The sequence below is a fragment of the Colobus angolensis genome, unplaced genomic scaffold (genome assembly GCF_000951035.1).
Source record: "Colobus angolensis palliatus isolate OR3802 unplaced genomic scaffold, Cang.pa_1.0 Scaffold44, whole genome shotgun sequence".
NCBI classification, from domain to species: domain Eukaryota; kingdom Metazoa; phylum Chordata; class Mammalia; order Primates; family Cercopithecidae; genus Colobus; species Colobus angolensis.
Window position 1 is genome coordinate 3073252 of NW_012117821.1, and position 11333 is coordinate 3084584.

The window sequence follows — 11333 nt, forward strand, 5'->3', positions numbered from 1 at the left end:
CTAGTGGTGCAAAAGCCCTGGGTGCTGAGTGCCCTCAGCTCCTCTCCCTCTGCCTCCCCCAAAGGAGGTAAAGAGGCCTCTGAGTGGAGGCTCCTGGGCTAAGGATGTGTGGACTGCGTGAAGTCTTGGCCGGCTGGGCCCCGAGTCTGTGAAGCTCTGCAGCTCTGTCCAGAGATGCAGCCACACGTCCCTAGGAGGCCGCCTCTGAGAAGCCTGCCGGGCAAAGCCTCGCTGCTGCTTGGCTCCTGTATGACTACACTGGGCTCTCCTCCTGGAAGGACAGAGGTGTGTTCTCCTGGGACAGGTGCGGATCCCACGTCTGGGTTTGCCTTTCCTGCTGCTGGGCCTCTGCCAGCAGTGCTATCTGGGGCCATGCAGAGTGGCTGGCTCACTTGGCGTGGGACTCTATGTAATACCACGTCAGACCTGGACTGGGTACCGCTTGCCCAGGGCCACTGCTCCCAGCGCATATGGCCTATTGGAGCTCTCTGCCTGGGAGAGTGGTGGGCACACCAACGTCTGTGAGAGGTGGTGCCTCCCCACGAAGACCTTGATGTGGTGCCGTGTCCCCAGTGGGAAGGACCCATGGGCTTGGGCCCAGTGGATGGAGTCAGGAATGGCTGCACCTCCCTTCACTCCCAGTGACCCCCTGTGGGACCTGTGCTTCCATCCCCCACAGCTCGGGTTCCACAGGGTTGAATCCTGGTCTCCAGAGCGGCTGAGCTCTCACAGGGACACAGCCAGTGTCCTGTTCAGCTTTGAGCCATGGTTGTCACTGGGGCCCTTTGGGCTCCTTTTTCTGGACACCAGCAGGCAAGAAGGGGGCCGGCATCTTGCTGGGGAGACTGACGCTAGCCATCGGAAGGTGCTGCTGGCACACATGGGGGCGGGGCATGCATGCAGAGCCAGTTGACCCCCCTGGGCACCTCCTGCAGCTTCCTTGCCTGACTGTGATCATAACTGGATGGCGACAGTAACCCCCACCCAGAGGGTCCCTCAGGGATGAGGGTCTGAGCCATCCATCAGCAGAGAGGCTGGCTAGGGATGGGAGAATGGAGCCTGGAGGGTGGACGGGGAGACCCTAAGGACAGATGTGGGCAGGGGCCACGGAGGCCCCCAGCATCCTCATAAGCTTCCCGGAGGAGGCCCTTGGGGATCCTGGAGAGCTGCTCTTTGACTGGACCCCAGTGAGTGATGGGTGGTCTGTAGGAAGCTTAGACCCTCCCTTGAGGGAGGATGAGGGCTCCCAGCCCATCAGGATCCCCCTCAGCTGCAGGAACCCGCCTCTCCCATGGCCGCGCCACATCCATGGAGTGAACAAGGGACCTACTGAGGCTGGGTCATCTCAGCAGAGGTGACGCTCTGACAGGTCACACCCTCGCCCCCTCGCACCCCCACATTACCTTCTGACTTCTGCATCCCCCAAGAGTCTCCTCCAGAGCTAGAAAGACCCCCAACCCCAGATTAACCATCCCAGTCCATGTTCTGGACAAACCCCCTTGTCCTGGTCGTCAGAACAGTGCACCTGCAGCCGGCGGGCTGAAGACTGCCGCCAATGTGGGGCCTATCCAGTTCAACTCCTCACTGACCACAGGACGCCTCATCTCAGGGAGGACAGGGTGAGGCTCAGACCCGCACCTGACCCTGAGTGCCCTCCGCCCTGGCTGTGTGCTGGTCAGAGAAGGTGAGTTTATGGAGCTGTGTGCTGCCAGTCACTTCCTCCTGGGAAGAGACCCTCTGATGAGGGTGGGAATGTGCAGTGGCCTCTGCGGGTCGCTTGATATCCAGGTGCAATGTGCCAGAAAGTGCCCACCTGCAGTCTTCTCATGCTAGTGGAGGACGGAGCTCACCCCTGGGATCTGAGAACACTTTCCCCTTTGTAATTACTCCCGTGCCACCTCCGACCCCTCAATCCCCACACAGCACCCTTTGCTGGGGGTAAGTGTCCAACTCGGGGGCCCTGGCTGCACACATATTTAAGTAATGACTCCAGCTACGAGCCATCAGAGCCCTGCAATTGCATTATTAAAAAGAAGTCTCTGTAGACATCTAAAATGCATCAAACTACTCAATATTCCACATTTGATCATAATTAAAAGTAAAAAATATGGGCCAGAAGGGGGCTGGTGGTGACAGATTTGCTGCACGGGGTGAATGGAAGTGTTATTAACAGGAGGAAATTGCCAGAGACAGGCTTGGAAAGACGCCCGGTTAGACATGCACGTGGAGGGCCTTGGGGGCCGGTGGTGATTAACTGACCCCCAAATCCAGGCAGAGAAGTAGTTGTGACCCTGAGACTCTGACCTGGGGATTCGAGGCCCTCTCTGCTGACCAGGAACCGGGATCTCCCAGCACGTGGGCAGATCAGCAGCAGCTAGAAGGGAGGAGGCTGGGGAGAGGGGCTCAGAGACGAAGGAGGGAGTATGTGGTGGGGGTATCCCAGCGGGGCCGGCAGCAGGGCTGGGTGTGGGGTGGGCCTGGGGCCACAGTGCCCAGACTCCCCTTGCAGTACCGAAGCATGCGTTTTCCCGCTGCTGGGAGTGCTGGCAGCCAACGGTGGCTCTCAGACCAACCCTCTCCAGACCTGCCCTTGGCCGGAGAGAATAGCCTGGCCCAAGTTGACTCATGACTGGAGGATGTGTGGCTTGGGAAGTCTTGGGCCCCTCGCCCTGACGCAGGGTAGCTCTGCGCACTTGGGAGATGAGCCGAGGACTGTTCTTTCGACTGCACCAGAGCTCAGCGTCTCCGCCGTCCAGCCCAGCTTCCTGTGCTCTTTTACACGGGTCTATTTGAGAGGGCTCCTGGGAGACCCCCTGCACAACTGTTTCTGTCTCCGGCATGGCTTCGGGGGACCTGACCCTCGACACGGGAATCAAGCCCTCCTGGGCCTCAGGTGGGCAGGTGTCTGGGCAGTGCTGCAGGAGGCAGCTGAGGGAAGCAGAGGTGGGGAGAGCTGAGGACCCCAGCGCCAGCTCAGACCACATGTTCCCAGGGCCCCAAACAGGCCCAGGCCATGGGTGTCTGTGATGCTGCTGCCTCCCCTCAGCCACCTCTGGTGCCCAGGCCACCTGCATCCCATCCAATGATCATGGTGCAAAGATGGCCTCTGGTCCACCAGGTCCACCCATGCTCTCACACAGTGAACCCCAGTCTCTTCTAGCAAGTTCAGCCTGGCTGTCCAAGTTCAGCTTCCCCACCCCACCTGCATGCTTGGAGCAGACAGCACGGGGCCGAGATGGGTGGCATCATCATCCTCACAGCCGTGAACAAGAGGCCCCAGATGGGAGAGCGGGCCTGGCCCATCGGATAAGAGATTCCATAAGCCAGAGTCCCCAGGCTCTAATCCCAACTCAGCTACTGGCTAAAGAGGTGCTCTTGGACAAGTAACTTCATTTTCAGCCTCAGTTTCCCAGCCTGGGTGATGGTATGACCGCTCCCGTGGGGTGGGAGGATGAAAAGGACCGATGCAGGGAGAGGATCAACCACGCGGCCAGTTTTACATGAAGGGGTCTGTGTGCTCATCAGTATTGAGTTCAGACTCAGGTCTTGCTGGGCCAAGAGATGACTCAGGCTCCAGACAGCATTGAGTCCAGAGCTTCCCAAATGTCACGCGTCACGTTACCTGGGGGTCTCATCCCAATTCAGATTCTGATTTAGTAGCTATACTTGTGTCCTGGGGCTGCAGTTACAAAATGCCACAGACTGGGGGCTCAAAATAGCAGAAATCCATGCTCTCCGCATTCTGCCAGCCAGAAGTCCCAAATCAAGGTGTGGCGGGACACCCTCCCCTTCGAAGGCTCTGTGGGAGGATCTTTCCGGCCTCTTCCAGCTCCTGGCAGCTGCAGGTGCCCCTTCAGTCTCTGTTCTGTCTTCACATGGTCTCTCTGGTGTCAAAGCTCCCGCTTCCCCTCTTCCAGGGACACCTGTAATGGCATGTGGGGGCCCCGGCCGGCCCGTTAGTGGCAGGGCACCATCACTCCCTGTGTCCTCGCCGGCCCCCGTGTAATGGGACTGGACAGCCAGGAGTCTGAGGAATGGCCCAGGGACCCAGCCCCCCTCATGAAGGCAGGCACGGGAATGGGACAGTGTAAAAGGCTTTAGTGTAAGTGGCTGCAGTGGGGAAGGTGCCAGAACCCGAGAGGGCTGTGCTGCCGCAGGATGCTGGAGATGGGCTCCTGTGATCGCCCCTTCCCGAGCCCACCTAGCCCGGTGCTACAGCATCCCACCTTCCCACCCTGGAGGGGGCCACAGAGTGCTTTCCACAGAGCCATGGCTCAGCCGACTCACGGGGAGACGTGGCTGCAGGGAGGAGCGGCTCAGCAGTGGGAATGAAACGCAAACACACGGAGCGGGACTGCACCCTCTAAAATTACACGAAGATTTATTACAGCAGTGTTCCCGGTACCTGGTATCTTTGCAGAGGATCCTGTAAGTGGATAAACAGGAAGGAGATTTAATTAGGTGCGTGGAGCGGAGGAGTGGTGATTAGCAAACCGGTCCTTCAGTGCCCTATGTTACATGCAGTTAATTACACAGATTGCAGGAGAATTAATGTCGGGCCCTGCTAATGATTTTTTGGGGAAGAATAATTTTATTTACACAACATAGGCTGCAAGAATGATTGAAATGAGAAACATGGAAATGGCAAAGAGAAGGAGGACTCTCCTGTCCCTGGACAGTGGGGGCTGTGAGGACCCAGGGGTGCTCTCAGCCCTGGCACGCCTGGCAGAAACCCATTGGCCCCACATTCTTGCATGAATGACCTGGCGAGATCAGCTGGGTGGGGGGACCCTGTGGAACACTGCCCGATGCTCGCCATTTCTCCAGGAACCGCAGGGCTCACCTTCCACCAACCTCCACACCCTCCACTGGGGTGCAAGGTGTCTGAAGGGCCACTAATCTGCAGGGTGCTGGGAAGACCAGGAGGAGACAGGTATGGCCCTGCAGTCTGGGTGTTTACGGTGTGCGGGCAGAGAGAGGTACCAAAGGATGCGCCACAAGCTTCTAAGTGACCTGGAGCAGGAGAGACAGATTGGAGTCTGTGGAAGTTTGTGGAGAAGGGGGAGGGAAAGGGTGGGTAGAGGGGGTATGAGAAGCGGAGGGGGAATTGGAGGGAGGGCTGGCGGTGGACCTGCAGTGCCTGAGAGGGCTCGTAGGGAGGGCAGCGCCCACCCCCCACGCTGTTTCCTGGCACCCGTGGGAGCTCTGCTGTGAAGTCAGCCAGTGCAAAGGCCTCTGCTGTCCCCATCCGTCTCCAGCCGTCCCCAGCCCTGGCTTCAGCTGCAGGAGGGTCTGTTCCACTGTCTCCAGGTGGAGCAGGGTGGGATCCACAGGAGCTGGGTTTCCTAGCAACAGGGGATGAGTCCTGAACCAGGTGCCTGCCTAGATTTCCAGATTTCATTAAATTGCTGTCACAAGGTCAAATGCAGCACCACAATCAGCCTTCGTGCAGTGGCCAGCACCCAGGGCTCCTGCGTCTGGTGCATGGGGGTGGGCCGGAATCCAGATGGAAGCCTCCTAGTTGAAAGAAGGACAGCCTGGGGAGTGGGGGAGAGACAGAGGAGACCCCAGGATCCCCCCAACTGGTGACAAGCTGTGGCGGTTTGGGGTGCACACCCCGTGGGGTGCAAGCCCGCTGACTCCCAGACACAGGCCCTGGGCTATACCTGGGACTGGACCAACGTGACACCCGGAAAGTTCGTCCGTAGTCACCAAGTGAGAGTGACCTGGGTTCTCGTGGCAGGGGCGCATTGGCGTGGATCTCAGTGAGGGTTGTGGAAGCTGCCAGTACACATGGACTCAGGCCAGACTCTAACAGAGGGAGCGGGGCGGCCCTGAAGCGGTGGGGCTCACGTCCACAGGCCTGTAGCAGGGCTCATCGCAAGGCTGCCCCCAGGGTGCAGGATTCCAGGCCCTGGCAGAGGACGCGGACTCCGCTCCACCTTCCCCGCCCTTGTGGCCAGCAGAGCCCACCTCCATCTCCAGTGCCCATTCTCCCCCAGACCCACCCTTCCACCATTTCCTTGTCTGCACCGCACCTCCCTCTCTCCTTCCCTGCGCCCTTCCGGAAAGACCCCAGTCCTGGTGGAACCCGGTCCTCCACCCAGGCCCTGCTGCTTCCACACGTCTGGGTGTGCCCCTGGGCGCTGCTGGACACCGATGGGCCCTGAGACCTAGACAGGTGCACCAGGTGACATGAAATAACTGAGGAAGAAAGAACCAGGGACTCCAGGGCACCAAGGTCATCCCCGCCCCCACCTCCCCTCCCCGAGGAGTTGCTGAAGGCCTCTGGGCAAGGTGGCTATGGGGCTCCCCCGGGGTCAACCACAGTGGCCTCCACAGCCTCTTGGGGCCTCACCATGGGACACAGGATGCAGACTCGCCTGCGGCCGGGAGGAAGGCGGGGCTTCTGTGGGTACAGGCACGGCATTGGAGGGCGTGGCCGTGCCCCTCTGGGACTCCCGTGGTGGGGGAAGGCTCTGTACAGGGCCTCGCCCCTGCCTCTTCTCCCAGCAGCCCCTCCTAGGGCAGCACCACTTTCCCCAGATCCCCTGCCTCCCGCCGACACGGCCCCTTCGCCGTGGACCGACCCTGGGTGGGACAGAGTTTCCAGACGCCATGTCTCTCCAGCGCCGGACAGGAGGAGTGGGTAAGGATGGCAGAGTGGGCCTGGCCCTGCAGGGAGGTGGCGGTGCGGGCTCCATGACCAGGGATGACCTCGGCCCTGGGAAAGACTTGGGGGAGGGGTAGCTGGAAGTTTCAGGAAATGCGCTCAGTGGGCATTCCTTCCTGTCCGAACTCCCTCCAGGGCTCCGTGGTCCCTGCCCCCCTTCTCAGGGGGCGTTTTCTCCTCCCTCTGTGTCCTCTGCTCTGTCATCGTGGGCAGCGTGGGAATGGAAAGCCTGGTTCTGGACATCCAGAGGTCCATAAACGTCAACAGTCCCGCAGTGGCTCCTGCTCTGCAGCTTCCGGGGCTCCTACTGCCCAGGCCTCACTGCGCACCCCTTGGAGCACCTCCCCCACAGCGGAATGGCTGGGGCTCGTCTCCCTCGTCACTCTCCACCGCCACGTGCCTCGCTGCCCCGGACTGTTGTCCTTTATGGACCTCTAAGTTCACAAAGGAGAAGGGTCCCTTTGCTCGGACCCCACGTCTCCCTGGTGGGATGGAATTTGGCAGAGCTGGAGAAGGGAGCTTGGGATGCACTGACTCCATTCCTGGGTGGGGATTGCTCTCCAGGGGCCCTGATTTTTGCCAGCAACCCCTCCTCTCTACCCACCGTCCCTGGGGGGAGTTGCCAGGACCCTGGAGGCAGTGGGGCCTGGTGGCCTGGGGCACATCCCTGTGATGTACTCACTGTGCTGTCTGGGAAGAGCTCTGACCCCTCCCAGCCTCGTTTCTTCCCCTGTGACGTGGGAGTAATACTAGCATGGCCCTCCATGGGCTGCTCTGGGGCCTCTGAAGATGGAACACCCACAGGCCTGTGGTGCTGCCGCTGGATGCCCACCCTTTGGAGACCTCCCCTCCTGCCGCAGGGAGAGACCTAGAATCAGCACACCTGGCGGAAAGGGTGGCTGCTGACGCTGACAGTGGCTGCAGGAGCTGCTTCCGGCTTTATAAAGGTCCTGGCAATCTTGTCTGGCTGTTAATTTGCAATGTCTGTGGAGAAAGCAAATGTCAGCTTCTGCTGGCCCTGGGCAGGCTGATCACAAACCCCTAATTAGCGGTGTCTGAAATAATGAGATTTCCCTGTGTTCTCATTACATGGAAATTACTTCTGAAAAGCAACTCAGAGGGGCAGGTAGGCGCAAGACAGCCCTTTCCAGAGGGGCACCGGCCATTGGCCAAGAGTGGACCCAGCCCGGGAAGGCTCGGTTGAGAAGCAGGTGGACGTCCTTGGCAGGAAAAGCCTGACATTGGTGGAGCTGTGACACCTTTGCCCCAGACAGGGGCCCGTAGGAGAACAAAACCCGATCCAGGGCTGAGCTAGGGTAGCCCAGGAAGTCACCTTGGGAAGCTCCTGTGGGGAGGTCCTTGCGGTGCTGCCCACCTTGGAGGACACTGACCTGTGGTGGCTTGGGCAGCAGGGGGGGCTGGAGGCAGGAGGTGCAGGGTTTCCCCGCAAGGAAGCTGCTTAGGGAAAACGAGTTTGTCTAGCCCCTGCTCAGCCAGACTGGATCTGTGGGGCCTCCATGCAGGGCCGTTGCTTGCTTTCTGCTTAAAAGGATGCTTTTTGGCAAATCTCAGGCCTCCGTTATAATCTCATGGGCTCCCCTGAAGTGGAGGGCCACTGGCCATGACCTCCAGCCAGGCCTGTGCCTTGCCCGGGCGTGTGTCCCATTGGTGTCTCAGGGATGAGGCTGCCCTGCAGCCGGCAGCACAGGTTGGCCAGGCCCTGACTCTTGCTGGCTGGGATGCCGTCAGATGGAGTTTGCTTCCAAATAAAGCATCATTAACACAACGATTAAATGCCTGATGGCTCTTTTTCTTCTGCAAACTATATTTCAGGGCCGGGCTTTGCCAGCAGTCATGAATATTTCATGGTAGAGTGAGCTCCTGCTGCCTCAGCTGCACCGTGCATGGCGCTGGGCATCCTGAGGCCGAACCAGAGGGCGTCCGGCTGACGCTGGGACCATGGGACCCACAGCCCACACAGTCTGAACCTCCATGGCTGAGGGCTGCTGCCGACCTGCTGACATCACGGATGCTGGTGTGACCTCGCGACCCGGAAACCTCACTATTTTCGGGACCTGGGACTCTGCACTCAGCTTAGAGCTGCCCTGGGCCTTCCTCACATGGAGCTCAAATACCCACCTCTGTAGGAAGCATTTCCTACCTTCCCAGAGGCTCCTGGTGACACTGGAAGATCAGTCCCTACAAGCCCCAAGCCATCTATGGGGTTGAACATTTGAAGTCTGCAGATGCATGGATTTATGAATACACGTGTGTTTATTATGAAGCTGCTTGGCACATAGTACATGCTCATTAAACATCTGAAAACTGCATGAATGGCTAAATGAGTGTGTGAATAGGAATTAGTTAAGTAAAATGCACAAATGAACAACCGAGCGTCACTATGTCTTTGGTAGGTAGAAGTCATCAGTACATGCAAGCTGAAATCTGGGATGCATGCTGACCACGCGTGGTGCTGCCTGGCCATCCCTGCTCCTGCTGCTAGAGCTGCTTTGGCAGCCAGGTTCCAGTCCCATCCCTCAGCTAAGCATCCATGCTCTGCATCCTGGGAAGCCAGGGGCATCCCCTTCCACAGCCTTCTTGCTTAATTGGTGTTTCCTCGGTTGCTCGTCTCAGGAAGAGGCTCCTCACCGCCATGAGGTGCCCCTGCATACTGTATCATGGACAGCTTTTCTGAAATGATTTTCCTGATAATGAGGATCCCCCAGAAACCTCATTAAACCCCACGGTACTAATTAGGGTTTGAAATCATTCTGTCTGGGGCTGGCAGGAGTAGATATTTGCTTTCTGCCTAGACAGAGACAGTGATTAAGTGAACGAATGAATGAGTCTATGAGCAAATGAACAGAGGTCTGATGTGCTGGGCGCCTGGTAGGCTGGCCAGAAACATTTTGAATGAATAAGGGAAGGAATGTATGCATGAATGCTGACTCAGGGAAGGGACGGAAGGTCCCTGGAAACCTGTGTGGTGACTTTCAACGCACTCTAGGTCTCCCTGCCTTCTGACAGCCCTGGCTGGAGGCTGTTCAGCTGCAAACACTCCAGGCCTCGCTCTGTGGGTGCCAGCTCAGTGGACTGGCCTTCAGCAGGACGTCATCCCCCCACCACAAGGACCATGAGGACAGCCCTCCTGCTGCCTGAATGCCACCGTCTGCCTTCTTTCTTCTGGCTTCTTTTTTTGAATTTAACACACTTTTAAAAAGCAATTTTGATGGTGGGCCGTGGTGGCTCATGCCTGTAATCCCAGCACTTTGGAAGACTGAGACGGGCAAAATGCTTGAGGCCAGGAGTTCGAGACCAGCCTGGCCAACGTGGTGAAATCCCATCTCTAGTAAAAGAGGAAAATGAGCCGGGCATGGTGACGCATACCTGTAATCCCAGCTACTCGGGTGGTGGAGGCAGGAGAATCACTTGAACCTGGGAGTCAGAGGTTGCAGTGAGCCAAGATTGTGCCACTGCACTCCAGCCTGGGTGACAGAGTGAGACTCTGTCTCAAAAAAAAAAAAAAAAAAGGAAAAAAAAGCAGTTTTGGGTTTCCAGAAAGATTAAGTGGAATTGAATGGAGTTTACTCCTGGTGTATATTCTGTGGGTTTCGACAACTGTATGATGACTTGTACCCACTGTTATTGCATCATATAGAATTGTTTCACTGCCCTAAGAATCCTACATGCCCCATATATCTGTTATGGAAACACCAGGCGTTCAACCAGGATCCTGTGGCTCCCTGCACAGAAAGCCAAAGACAACAAGTATTGCCGAGGAAGAAAGCTGTAATCAGGTGTCGCAGCTGACGAGAGGGGAGCTCCATCTCAAATCCGTCTCCCTGACTGACTAAAACTAGGGGTTTATCTAGCAAGGAAGAAATGTAACCACGGGTAGGACAATAGGAACTCAGAAAGGGAAAGAAGGAATCAGAACGAATGACAGGTCTGGTCTTGCTGTCCGGAGGTGGTTACCTGGTGAGTTTCAGTTCTTCGATACCTTTTGAGAGGCCTGGGGGCTCTTTCCTGAGGAAGGAACTCAAATAAAATGAATGTAAGTTTCAAGCTTTAAGACCAGAAGGGTCAATTTCTGCCTCAGCTGCACCGTGCGTGGCACTGGGCATCCTGAGGCCGAGCCAGAGGGCGCCCGGCTGACGCTGGGACTGTGGGACCCACAGCCCACACAGTCTGAACCTCCATGGCTGAGGGCTGCTGCTGACCTGCTGACATCACGGATGCTGGTGTGACCTCGCGACCCGGAAGCCTCACTATTTTCGGGGTCAACCTCCCTGTCCCCAACTCCTGGCGGCCAGCGAAGTTTTCACTGTGTCTTACTGTTGCCTTTTCCAGAATGTCATGTCACACGGCATGCGGGCTTTCCACACTGGCTTCCCTTCACTTACAATAGGCAGTGAAGTTTCCTCCATGACTTTTTCATGGCTTGATAGTAAACTTCTTTTCAGTGCTGAACAAAATTCCACTGAATGGATGTACCACGTTTTGTCCACTTTTTTAAAAATGTTTTTTTTTTTTTGAGACGGAGTCTCACGCTGTCGCCCAGGCTGGACTGCAGTGGCGCGATCTCGGCTCACTGCAAGCTCCGCCTCCCGGGTTCACGCCATTCTCCTGCCTCAGCCTCCCGAGTAGCTGGGACTACAGG